This window comes from Dermacentor albipictus, chromosome 2 (genome assembly GCF_038994185.2).
Source record: "Dermacentor albipictus isolate Rhodes 1998 colony chromosome 2, USDA_Dalb.pri_finalv2, whole genome shotgun sequence".
Lineage (NCBI taxonomy): Eukaryota > Metazoa > Arthropoda > Arachnida > Ixodida > Ixodidae > Dermacentor > Dermacentor albipictus.
The window spans coordinates 177,449,799-177,461,929 of record NC_091822.1 but is presented as its reverse complement, the minus strand read 5'-3'; positions in this window follow the sequence as shown (position 1 = coordinate 177,461,929).

The following is a 12,131-nucleotide window of genomic DNA, read 5'->3' as shown; positions in this document are numbered from 1 at the left end:
TTGTCTGCATCAACACATAATTTTGCTGCATCGTGTTCAATCCATGGTTGTAAGTTTAGTTGCAAGTCAGCACCTGGTGCATATTTTCATTTCCTACAAATACCCAAACAGTCCAGTCCTGCTATCTCCGACCAATTCACAAGCTAGAGGGCAGGTTTGCAGACTGCGGGTATACATAACCTACATTCTTGCATCATCCAGACCTAAGCGGCTTTCTCTATGCCCTACAGCTTCTAAACTCTGTATGCTTCAGCATGCTTTAACTGCGCTGCATAAACATAGATATATACGTGGTTTTACATACACTAATGCAAGGATCAATTTTCACCCTACAACTTTATCTGCCTTATTTTACATGCTTCTTTCGTTTCAAGTATGCATATGTGCAAAAAATTTCGAATTGATATACGTTACAGAAAACCTGAAATTCTTTAGCTTATATGTGCTTCAGCTCTTCTGTCTGGATCTAGCTGATGTTAAAGAACCCCAGGTGGTCAAAATTAATGCGGAGCCCTTCACTACAGTGTGCCTCATAATCAGAACTGGTTTTGGCACGTAAAACTACAGAATCTCACTTTTGACGCAGGAAGATCACGGTTCCAGTTGGCAAAGCTTCTGGTCTTTCATTCAAAGCTTCGATTCCCCAAGTGACGTTTGCCATTGGTCGGTTGCCTTCACTAACGATACGCCTAGCGTCAAGTTTCGATGCCATGCGTTCTTTCGAACTGCCCTATACTCGCGGACAACTTTTTGTGGCTATAAAGGGAAAGCTACGGGGGGGGGGGGGGGCGCTTCTGCGCATGTGTTACAGCTGCAAGTAGTCCGCCAGCGCTTGACACGGCTTCTGGTTACTCAGAACAGACGCTGAATCGGCGCAGCATCCCCGTGCAACGGTTTCGCGTTTACCTAGACGCGGAAGGGAAACGCCACAGAATTAGTAAGCTTTTACATTCAGTGGAGTGTTTTGTCTTACTTAGCTGTAGCTAATAAGGTTTCTATGTTTTCTCTTCCGCAGCTTAAACTAACGTGGATGAAAACGCAGGACTCTATTCAGAAGCGCTCTTACAAAGCTTTCCGCGAGTATAGCGCAAGAACATTTTACAGCAAAGGTGTCGCATTTCGAGTGAATGGACGGGGTCTAAGCTATGCGCACACGAATAATGTTTGACTCAGTGTTTGACCCAGTGCGTGGCTCAATGCCTGTCGGTGGTCGGCATTTTTCGTGCCCGTCCGTGAATAAAAATAGTCATCATCAGCAATGGCTCATCACCCACGTAATGCAGACGGCCCAAGTACTCAGCAAAGTGAAGCGAACAGTACATACATTCATTGGAATCACGCATACAACGTACAGAACAGCATGCGTTTCAATAAAGAACAAGCTCAAAGCAACCATCTGTCATCAGTAAGGGCTCATACCCCCGTAAGCAAGCAAACATTCAATGGCTCTTATGCCCCCTAAGGCAGAGTCTACAACCGCTCAGCAAAGTGAAGCGAACAGTGCATACATTCATTGAATGCCCGCGTACAACCCACATAATTGCATACATTTCAATAAAGAACAAGCTCAAAGCAGGCATCCGAGCCATCAATAAAGCATTGCATACCGCCCTTAGAAGTCGTAGTGATGGTTTCGCAACAGCTTCACTGGACATCCATATTCGCATGGCCGGGAGGGTGAGTGAGTTTTACCATGTGACTGACAATGATGTATAAATGTTATTGGCGCAAGGGCCAGATATGGCCAAAGAGCCCCAAGCAAAAGATAATGAAGTGTCGGTGGTATAATGTGACAAAAGTGGGGGTTGTGAGTCCGGGTATGAATGGTATAGCCAACTTGGCTCTAGAGAGGCCCTAAAATTAGTCGTAAAGTGTAAACTGTACAGGTATTCAAATAATGACAATGACTAGTGGTGTATCCTATTGTGACGATTATAGACGTTCGTCACTAGTTTGTGTGTCTTAAGAGAAAGGATGGGCAAGAAACGCTAGTAAGCTAACACAAATGTCTATCTTTCACACAAATGATGGGCAAAGGAAAAGAAAACAAAACAGCATCACAGATTAAGCTTCACGCGCAGACAGATCTAGGCGACGCTCAGTCCAGACAAGGACAGGGAGCTAAGACAACCAGTCCTACACCAACGTTCGACGCGTCAAGTGTTCAAAAGGTCATCTCACAGTTTGGGTCGTGACAGCTCGCTTGTCGTTGCACGGTACGGTCCTGAGGCGAGCCGAGGCAGAGATGGCACGGTTGCTGCGGCTTGAACCGTCGCCGGCACACGGCTGCGCTACCGTATGCGGCGCTTGCCTACGTTCAACACACCACTGCGGTGTCCGGCCGCAACTCGCGAGGACCCCGACCCAGGGTCGACCCACGCGGGCAGCATCTCTGTAGGCCTCGACCCGTTTCCCGTTGGGGTAGAGCAACAAAAAGCATTTCTTGCTCTTCTGTGTTTTCCGTCTGCACAGTAACTGCGATGTGTTGCAGGACATCAGCCGTGGACTCCCTTTCCTCGTATTTCTTTAGGAGGTTGATATGAAATAGGCTCATTCGACCCCCAAGGTCTATCAAATAGTCAGAGTCATTACGTTTTTCGATGACTGCGAAAGGCCCTTTCCATGTCAGAATCAGCTAGTTCCTATCTGATGGTAGGAGCAGCGATACTTTGTTACCTGTCAATAGCTGTCGAACTCTTGCTTTTTGATAATACTTATTTTGTGTCACTTTTGCCTTCTGTAGTTCTTCATGGGCTACCTTGCATGTGCTATGCAGGCGCCGTCTGGAGCTCTACAACGTATCCATAAGTTGTCGTCGTTTCGGCATCGACGTTATCACCTGTCCACAATTCCTTCAGAATGGACATCGGTCCCCGGACGAATCGACCGTAAAGGTGGTCGAATGGCGAGAATCCAACACTCTAAAAAAGGTTTACACCCGTCTTCTGTCTTGCCCGCATTTCCTTTCTTGAAAACGCTGCGATCGTTACTTTCCTGTCGAGAATGCTCTGCTATGCTGATAACGGGCATGCCGTTCGTGACTTGAAAGTACCGGGCTCACAGCGTTAGAGAAAGGAATTGCGGGCAAGACAGATGATGATTATCGTTGTGTGGCACATATACACCCCAAACGGTGCAACTGTTTTTAGAGTGAAGGCTTGCTTGGGGAACTTCACGGTATGCGAAAAGCAAGAGTGCCAGGTATATATCCCATTGTTTAGGGCATTCTTGGCACATGCGGGGGACCATTTGTTAGAGAGTTCCATTGAACCTTTCCACAAGTCCGTTTGCCATGGGGTGATAGGGAGTTGTGGGAAGTTGACGAAATGAAAGTAGTAGCCCGAATTCTTGCATAAGGTTGGATGTGAACGACTTTCCACGGTCGCTCACTGTCTCTCGTGGGACTCCCACCTGGAAAATATTTCTAACAGCGCTTATGCCACCCGCTCGGTCTCAATGTTCGGTAGTGCTACCGCGTCCGGATAACGCGTAGCAAAGTCTACCATCGTTAGCACGTATTTGTTTCCCTTAGCTGAAGTTGGGGACAGGGGGTCAATAATGTCGACGGCGACCGGTTGAAATGGTGTGTCAGTGATAGGCATATTCTTCAAAGGGTTTCGACCAACGAGGTGTTTTGTTACTGTCCTTTGATATATGCCACAGCTATGAACATAAAGGTTCTGTTACCAAGGGATGATGCACTAAACCTGTGAGTAACAGTAGCACTCGTACCTCAACAGTGACACCTCGAACGCAAGCGCTGGGAGGCACGTGCTTTACAAGAATACCATCGTAGCAGCAGCCTCTAATGAGAGAATGCGCTACGCAAACCTTGGTGTGATAACTTGCAATATGCCAACGTCTCGTAAAAACGTTAAACCTAGCTTACCATCAAACTGCGGTTCAATGCCGAAAAACATGGCGGGGTGGAGGGCAGTGTGTTGTGTGTATGCCGGGCAAAAGTAGTTTTTTCGCTGAGCTTTTATTTCTCGACACTCTAACAAAACGTGAAGGAGCGTAAGCGCCTCGCCACATTTATCGCAGGCAGGAGAACAATCACCGGTTAATGGGTAAGAGTGAGTGCCATAAGCATGACCTATCCTAAGGCGTCAGAAGATAACCTCAGTCTGTCGCATATTTCTTATTATTGGCCATGGTTTTCTACGTTTGGCTTCATACCTTGAAGTTTATTAGGTGTTTTAGTGACCCACTTACATTCTCAATGATCCCTCCGTTTCTTGTGCGGGAAGGGCTTTAAATCTATCACAGGTACAGCTATGGAACAGATACTTCGTTTTGTGGTTAGGGTTGTGGCAATAGGGTTGGCAAACGTATTACCCTCGATGCCTCTGTGGCCAGATAGCCAGCCTAATATGATATGTTGATGAGATGCATACAAAGTGCAGAGGATGAGATAAAGTTCAGTAAAGGCAGGATTATTATTATTTTGTAGAGAAATTTAGGGTTTGACGATGCCTAATGAATCTGTAAATATTATTCTCTTGTGAAGTTTTGTTTCCTTGATGTGTCATACAGCCAACATGAGTGCGTAGGTCTCCGTTGTAAATACACTTGTTTTCGGTTGGAAACAGCTATATTCCGAGAAGTATGGGCCAACTGCAGCAAAACGCCGGCGTGCGACGTTGAATCATTAAAGTAAAATTCTGAGCATTCTGTAGAATTCTGGGAATGACCAATCATTGGATTCTATATAGAGACTTCGTACTGGGCTAGTTATGAAAGCTCCTGTGTCCAGGTTTATGCCTAAATGATGAACAGGATACCACTCATTCCTAGGGCACTCGTTGTAGCAGACTAATAGACGACAGCCCCGTAGTAGAAACGTGATCGTATAAGACGTTTGCAGATATTAATTAAGCATCTTATGTCACTGCCCCAATTTGTCTGCTAGAGATTTTTCAGTATGTTCATTGTTTTCACGCACTTGGCCTTGATGTCCTTGATGTGGGGTCATTTTGAATCGAGTATGACGTCCAAAAATTTGTTCTTTGTTCACAGGAATGTGCTGTCCTTGCAGTTCGACATTGAGAAGTGGGATGAGGGAACAGTCCTCGCGTTCTTGCGAAAAGGAAACAGGAGCTTTTATGTTTATTTACTTGAACCCATTTTCTTCTGGCCATTTGGATACTTTCCTCAGCTCAAGCTGAACTTGCCTTTTACATGCTGCAAAGCTACATCATTTAAAACCTATCTCTACGTCGTCTACGTAAACAGAATAGAAAATGGGTGGAAGTAGTGAATAACGGAGCGTGTTCATCTTTCCAATAAAAAGTCTACAACTGAGGACGCCTCCCTTGGGGTACCCCAGTTTCCGGCGTAAATGGACGCGAGAGCATATTGCCTATTTCACGGAAAGCACGTTTCGAGAGGTAGCTCTCAATAACATTCAGCGCGTTCCCCCTGATACCCATTCGTGACAGGTTTTGGAGGATTTCACGTGGTGTCGTAAGCCTTTTACATGTCAAGAAATATCGATAAAAAGTGTTTATGGTCGAAGGCACTACGAATAATAGCCTCGACACACACGAGGTGGTTGGTTGTTGACCGGCCTTTTCTAAATCCCCATTGGTATGGATCAAGCATTTAGTTCGATTCAAGGTGGTGTAGAAGGCGATGATTGATCATTTTTTTTTATATCTAACAACTTGCAGAGGCAAACTGCTAGCGCTGTCGGGCAATAGCTTGTTACTGAGCCGGGATCTTTACCCTCTTTCAGCACAGGGATAACAATAGTTTTTTTTCCATGAGCATGGAAGATGTCCATCTGCTCACAAAGTGTTAAAGAGTGTGAGTAGTGTGATTCGCGTGTCTCGGTGAAGGGACACAAAGCAGAGTTCTGAGATACATTTATATACGTTTTCAGCTCGGCAATGCAGAAAGGCCAAATAAAAGGCTCGTTTGGGCTACATTTACGGTGACTTCAGTTCCTCCATTTGTTTCAATTTCAGAAAAGATAAGGAATAGTTCATAGAGCTTGCGACGCACTGAAAGTCCTCACCAAGAGCGTCGGCTTGGTCCTTCAGACTGTTTTCTTGTTCATTTACCAAGAACAGTGGGCAGTTGATGCCCCTTCAGCCCGTCCAAAACTTTTACCTCTTGTGTGTACGAAATAATACCGGAGAGAAACCTCTCCCAGCTTGCCCTTTTTGCTTGCCTTCGCGTCGTCCTTCCGTGCAATTTAATGTGTTTGAATCCAGTGAGGTTCTCTGTATTAGGATATCGACGGAGAATACCCCATGCTTTATTTTGTTTCTTACGTGCCTTTCTACATTCATCATTCCATCAAAAAACTCGCCTTTTGCATGATTTACCATTTGTCTGCGGAATGCAATTTTCTGCTGCGTCTATTATTAAATCGGTGAAATACGCTACTGCGTCGTGTATACTAAATTCGCTGATATAGTGGCGTGATAAAAAAAGTCGATTCTTTAATATGTTCCCAAATGGTGGAGGCTAGTTTCTACCTACGGGCATGTGGAGGGGAGTCATATCTAACCAAGTTTAAAGTTGCTGGAAAATGGTCACTTCCGTAGGGGTTTTTTAGTACATTTCATTTTAAGTCAGAGAAGAGAGAAGCAGAGCCAGTCGACATATCTTGATGAATATGTGTTATGACAAAGATTGCAATATGTTGGCTGCTTCTAATTGAAGAGACATGCACCTGAATTTACTAGGAAGTTTCCTTTTATTCGGCTTCTCGTGTCGAACCGGGAGTGTCCCCAAAGTGTCTGATGGGCATTAAAATTGCCGGTGATCATGTGTGTTTCAGGGCACTGCTCAATGAGGCTTCCAACTTTTGTTTTTGTGAGTTGACAATACTAGCTGGTTTATAAATGCTACAGACGGTTATCAACCTATTGAAAAGAATCGCTCGCACAGACACCGCCTCGAGGGCTGTCCGGAGAGAAAGGCTCTAACAAACAACGTATTTTATCTACAATTACTGCTACACCTTCGGACGAGGCAATAGCGTCGTCACGGTCTTTACGGAAGATAGCATAATGTCTGAGGAAGTTTGTATGTCTAGGCATTAGATGTTTGAAGTAGTAACTTAGCCCGAATAAAAACATGGAGACAAGAAAGACGGGCAAAAACAAGCGCTTGTCCTTGTCCGTCCTTCTTGTCTGCATGTTTTTATTCACGCTAAGTTACTACTTCAAATATGGACGACTAACTAGCCGAAAAATCAACTCATCTACGTATTAGATGTGTTTCCCAAACACGCAACACCTTTCGACTGTAATTTCAAAGGAGCTCTTTAGCGTCTTCGAGGTCTTCGAGCAGGCGAAGCAATTGCGAAGAACTTCATCGCTCTCAAAGCCAGTGTGACGCGAGTGAAAGGCAAGGCGGCCGCGATGTGCGAAGAATGTGATCTGTGCAGGCTGGCCAATGACATTGATAATTGCAGAAGCAATGTCCTTTCTGTGTTCTTTTCGGCCAAAGCGCACAAACCGTCGGCGATATTCAGAACAGTGGTCAGCGAGAATGGAACGTGGCAGATTGTGTTAAGCCAGTATCTCCACAAGCATCTTACATCCCTTAATGTTGATGATCCGTTCTCCACAAAGCGTTCAAAAGACGTTATGTTTCTTAACGAAACTGCTTCCATGTGGTATGTGTTTTCAGTAGATGTTGACAACTTGTTTTACTCTAGGCTGCACGATCCCTGATTCACTTCTGTCAGAGATGCTATAGGAAGTAGCAGTGCAGTTGAGTTCCATAACTCCCCTGGCGTGTCGATCGACAATTTTATGAGAATGCTAGAATTTTACCTTGGTGTGACGTTTCCCTCTTTTGAGAACAAATTTTACTGACAAAGACAAAAGATTTGTATCGGATCCTGCGTGGCTCCTGTGCTTACTAACAATTTCTGAATCTTTATTTACAGCACCCTCGCGACAATTCTAACAGGAAAGGGTGTACTGAAAGTTTTCAAGTATGTTGACGATTTTTTAATTGTTTTTAAAAAGCTTGTTGGCTTACACAGATGGTGTAAGCACTGTACCAGACAGTTTTGAAGAGAAGGGACGCGGGTTGGTATTTGCGCATGAACTACCCTTGCGGGGACACTTGCACTTTTCGGACATTACTCTTACCTTGGGCTAAGAGCATGTACGCTGGCAGTACGCGCCTCGAGCACAAAAGGAGCTTCTTCCTTATGCGTCGGCTCATTCAAAAACCGTAAAAAGTTCCATTGCTAAATTTTGTCTTGAGTCTGCTCTCGTCAAATTGTGTCACCATGCAATGCGTCCGAGCTATGACAGGCAAGTTGATAGGTTGGTTTCTGCTGGGTTCCTATTAACGGTCATCAGACCAGTCGCTGAAGCGCTCTTGCAGAAAATGAAAACTTCCATGGTAAAGAAACCGTGCGCGCAAGAAAAACAAGCTGCGAAGCCAGAAGTGGTTACGTATGGCGTCCCAGTCGTGTTTTCGGCTCCTCGGAAACATGCACAGCTCTGCACCTGCGCCGCGTGCAGGGTACGAGGAGCAGCTGCAGCAGAAAGCATGGCAAGCAATTTGAAAAGGCTGCACCGGTGTGGTATATGAAATACCTGCGGGAAAACCTATGTAGCCCAAACGGGTACATGCGGGAATGACCGTGCAGGTGAGCATGTGCGGTCACTGAAAGAAGGAGGTGCGCATCTTTCGCAACATTGCGCCATTTGCACTGCGTTTGACCTGGCGGATGAAAATTCGCCAAGGAAACAATGCCTCTACTGCATGAAGTGTGAACCGCGGTTCCGATAGATAAAGATTCTTGGCATAAGCAGAGATACAAAGGCACGTGAGGTTTTGGAAGCATTCCATATAAAGAAGAGAGGAAAAACTGTGTTAGTAATAGTTCCGTGACGCTCTTTAAAAGCGAAGTGTCATATCTTGAATGGTTTGGCAGATGATGCATTGTGGTCCTTGTGCGCATGTCTGTGATTTTCCTTATATTTGCTGATCTTTCAGTGAATAAATGCAGATGAATGCAGTGAGTAAATGCAATGAAGTGTCGTTCTGTCTCTCGTGATCGTCTTAGTTCGCGCTCTTCTTTCCTAGTTCCGTACGAACTCTTTCACGATATGCCTTTTTCCTCCCAGGGCGCCTACCCGCTGTATTACTATGTGCTTGTAGTTATTTCAGCGAACGTCACAGATGAATACGGTTGTGTTCTACCCGAGACAAGCACTTCGAGTCTTACACGCAGAGAGAGAGAGAGAGAAGAATACAGGAAGGCAGGGATGTTAACCAGTCAATAGTCTGGTTGGCTACCCTACACTGGGGGAAGGGAGAAGGGGAAGAGAAAGAAGGGAGAGAGAAGGTGTAGGTACGCGTACGGACAGCACTTCAGTTAAAGTCGCTCGAGCAAACCAGAAGTTCTGAGAAAACACAAAAGTGCCTTCACTGCCTTCTGAGCCGATGATCGGTCGGGACGGTGCTCTAATATTGTCAGTTCACTCAGAGGACGATCGTCTAGTTTCCTCAATGTGTCGGACAAATACTGTCTTTGGGCTTGAAATTGAGGACAATGGCACAATATGTGGTCAATGTTCTCCTCGCATGCGCAAACATCACATGCAGGACTATCAGCCATTCCAATTAGTGCTGAGTAGGCATTCGTGAAGGCCACTCCAAGCCATAACCGACACAGAAGAGACGCTTCACGCCGGTGCACACCGGCTGGAGGTCTGAGTTGAAGTGATGGGTTTAGTCGGTGCAGTCTTGTGCGTCTTGTATGTACATTATTCCACTCTGCTAAGGAGATCGTGCGTGCCAGAATGCCAAGTTGTCTCGCGGCGTCGGTCCTTGAGAGCGGAATGGGGACGCAGCGGTCTTCTTGGTTTGACGTCCGAGCTGCTTTATCGGCGTCTTCATTACCAATGATACCGCAATGACCTGGTATCCACTGAAAAGAGATATCATGGCCTTTTTCTCCTAAGTGATGGACAAGTTCCGCGATTTCGCACGTGAGCTGATCGTGAGTTCCATGTCGGAGAAATGAATGCACACATTGCAAGGCCGGCCTGGAATCGCAGAAGACTGCCCATTTTCTAGGACTTTCAGTATTTATCACTTCAAGCGCGTCGCGGAGAGCCGCGAGCTCTGCAGCTGTAGACGTAGTGACATGGGAAGTGTTGAACCGCTTGGTTATTCTCATTGCTGGTATAACTACAGCGCCGCCGGAACTGGTTGATGTAGTTGATCCATCAGTGTAGACGTGTGTGCAGTCGCTGTATTTCTCGTACAAGAGAAATAAAGTTAGTTGCTTGAGCGCTGATGATGGCAAGTCCGACTTTTTCTGAAGTCCTGGGACTGTAAGGTTCACTTGAGTACGGCGCATACACCATGGAGGAATAGAAGGCCTTGCTGCAGGTGTGTAACCTGACCTGAAAGAGTCACGGTGCGCGAAGACAGTCGCACTGAATGTCGTGTGGGGCCTATCTACTGGGAGACTTGCTAGGTGGTGGGTAGGGTTCCGGGCGAAGTGTCTTAGGTGCACACGCATTGTTTCAATGCTAATGTGCGTTCTAATAGTGAAATCTTGAGCCACTGCAATAACTTCAGTCGTTGACGCACTCCGCGGTAGACCGAGACATATCTTGAGTGTTTGGGCTTGGATGCTTTGGATTATGTTCAGGTTAGTTCTGCAGGTGTTGGACATGACAGGTAGGCTGTATCGCAGGAATCCAATAAAGAGGACCCTGTACAGTTGCAGCATAGAGTGTATTGGCACTCCCCAGGTCTTTCCTGCAAGGAACTTAAACATATGGCAAATTCCTGTCAGGCGTTTTTTCACATAATTCACATGAGGGGTCCAGGAGAGATTTTTGTCAAGGACCACCCCTAAAAATCTGTGACTCGTGCTGTACGAGATCATGTGTCTGTCGACGGATATCACGTATGAAGACATTGATTTCCTGGTAAATGCCACCGCTGCGCACTTCTCGTATGATATATGAAGTCCTTGTTCTCGAAGGTAGGATGATGTCAAAGTAGCTGACTTTTGAAGTCGCGCGCGAAGCTGTAGTCGCGTCACAGCCGACGTCCAAATGCAAATGTCGTCGGCATAGATGGAGAGCCTAACAATGCCTGGCAGGATGTCGGTGAGTCCAATGAGTGTTAGACTGAAGAGCGTTGGGCTGAGTACTCCGCCCTGAGGCACCCCACGGTTACTGTAATGCTGGGAGGTCGGGCCATCCTCGGTAAGTACGAAAAAGGATCTCGTATGTAGATAGCTACGTATCCAAATATATACTTTGCCGCCAAGTCCTACTGCGTCTAACGCGTTCAAAATCGCTTCGTGCGTTACGTTATCGTACGCTCCTTTAACATCCAGAAACAGGGCAGCAGATAATCTTTTGCAGGACTTCTGGTGCTCGACGTACGTCACCAAGTCGATAACGTTGTCTATGGAAGAACGGCCCCGCCTGAAACCGGCCACTGCATCTGGGTATACCTGGTAATGTTCGAGGTACCATTCTAGCCGTGCTAGAACCATCCTCTCCATTAGTTTTCCGATGCAACTGGCAAGCGCAATTGGTCGGTATGATGCAATGTCTACAGGCGACTTGCCAGGCTTGAGCAGTGGAATTATGCGACTGGTCTTCCATTCTTGGGGAACCGTACCTGTCCGCCAGGAGCTGTTGAATAGGAGCAGGAGCACTTTTCGAGCCTCATCACCCAGATTACACAGGGCACGGTAGGTTATACCGTCGGGGCCTGGTGAAGATGAACGCTTGCACAAGGCCAGTGCAGCTTCGAGCTCGTCCATGGAGAAAGGACTATCCATGCGGGAGTCGCGTGAAATCGGTGAGTGGCGGAGCGTCGATGTTCCAGCGCAACTAGTTTCGCCAGCAATCCTCCTGCAGAAAGCTTCCGCTACGTCAATCTCGCTGCATTGTTGGTGAAGGGCCAAAGACTTAAAAGGGTGGCGCTGCTGAGGGGTTCCACGGAGACCACGAACAGTTCTCCATATGTGAGACAATGGTTTTCGTGGATCCAAAGATTCGCAGAATGATTTCCATCTTTGTGATGCAAGTTTGTCCATGCGACGCTACACGCAGTGTTAGCTCAGTGACTATGGTGCTGCGTGGCTGAGCTCGAGGTGGCGTGTCGGATCTGGG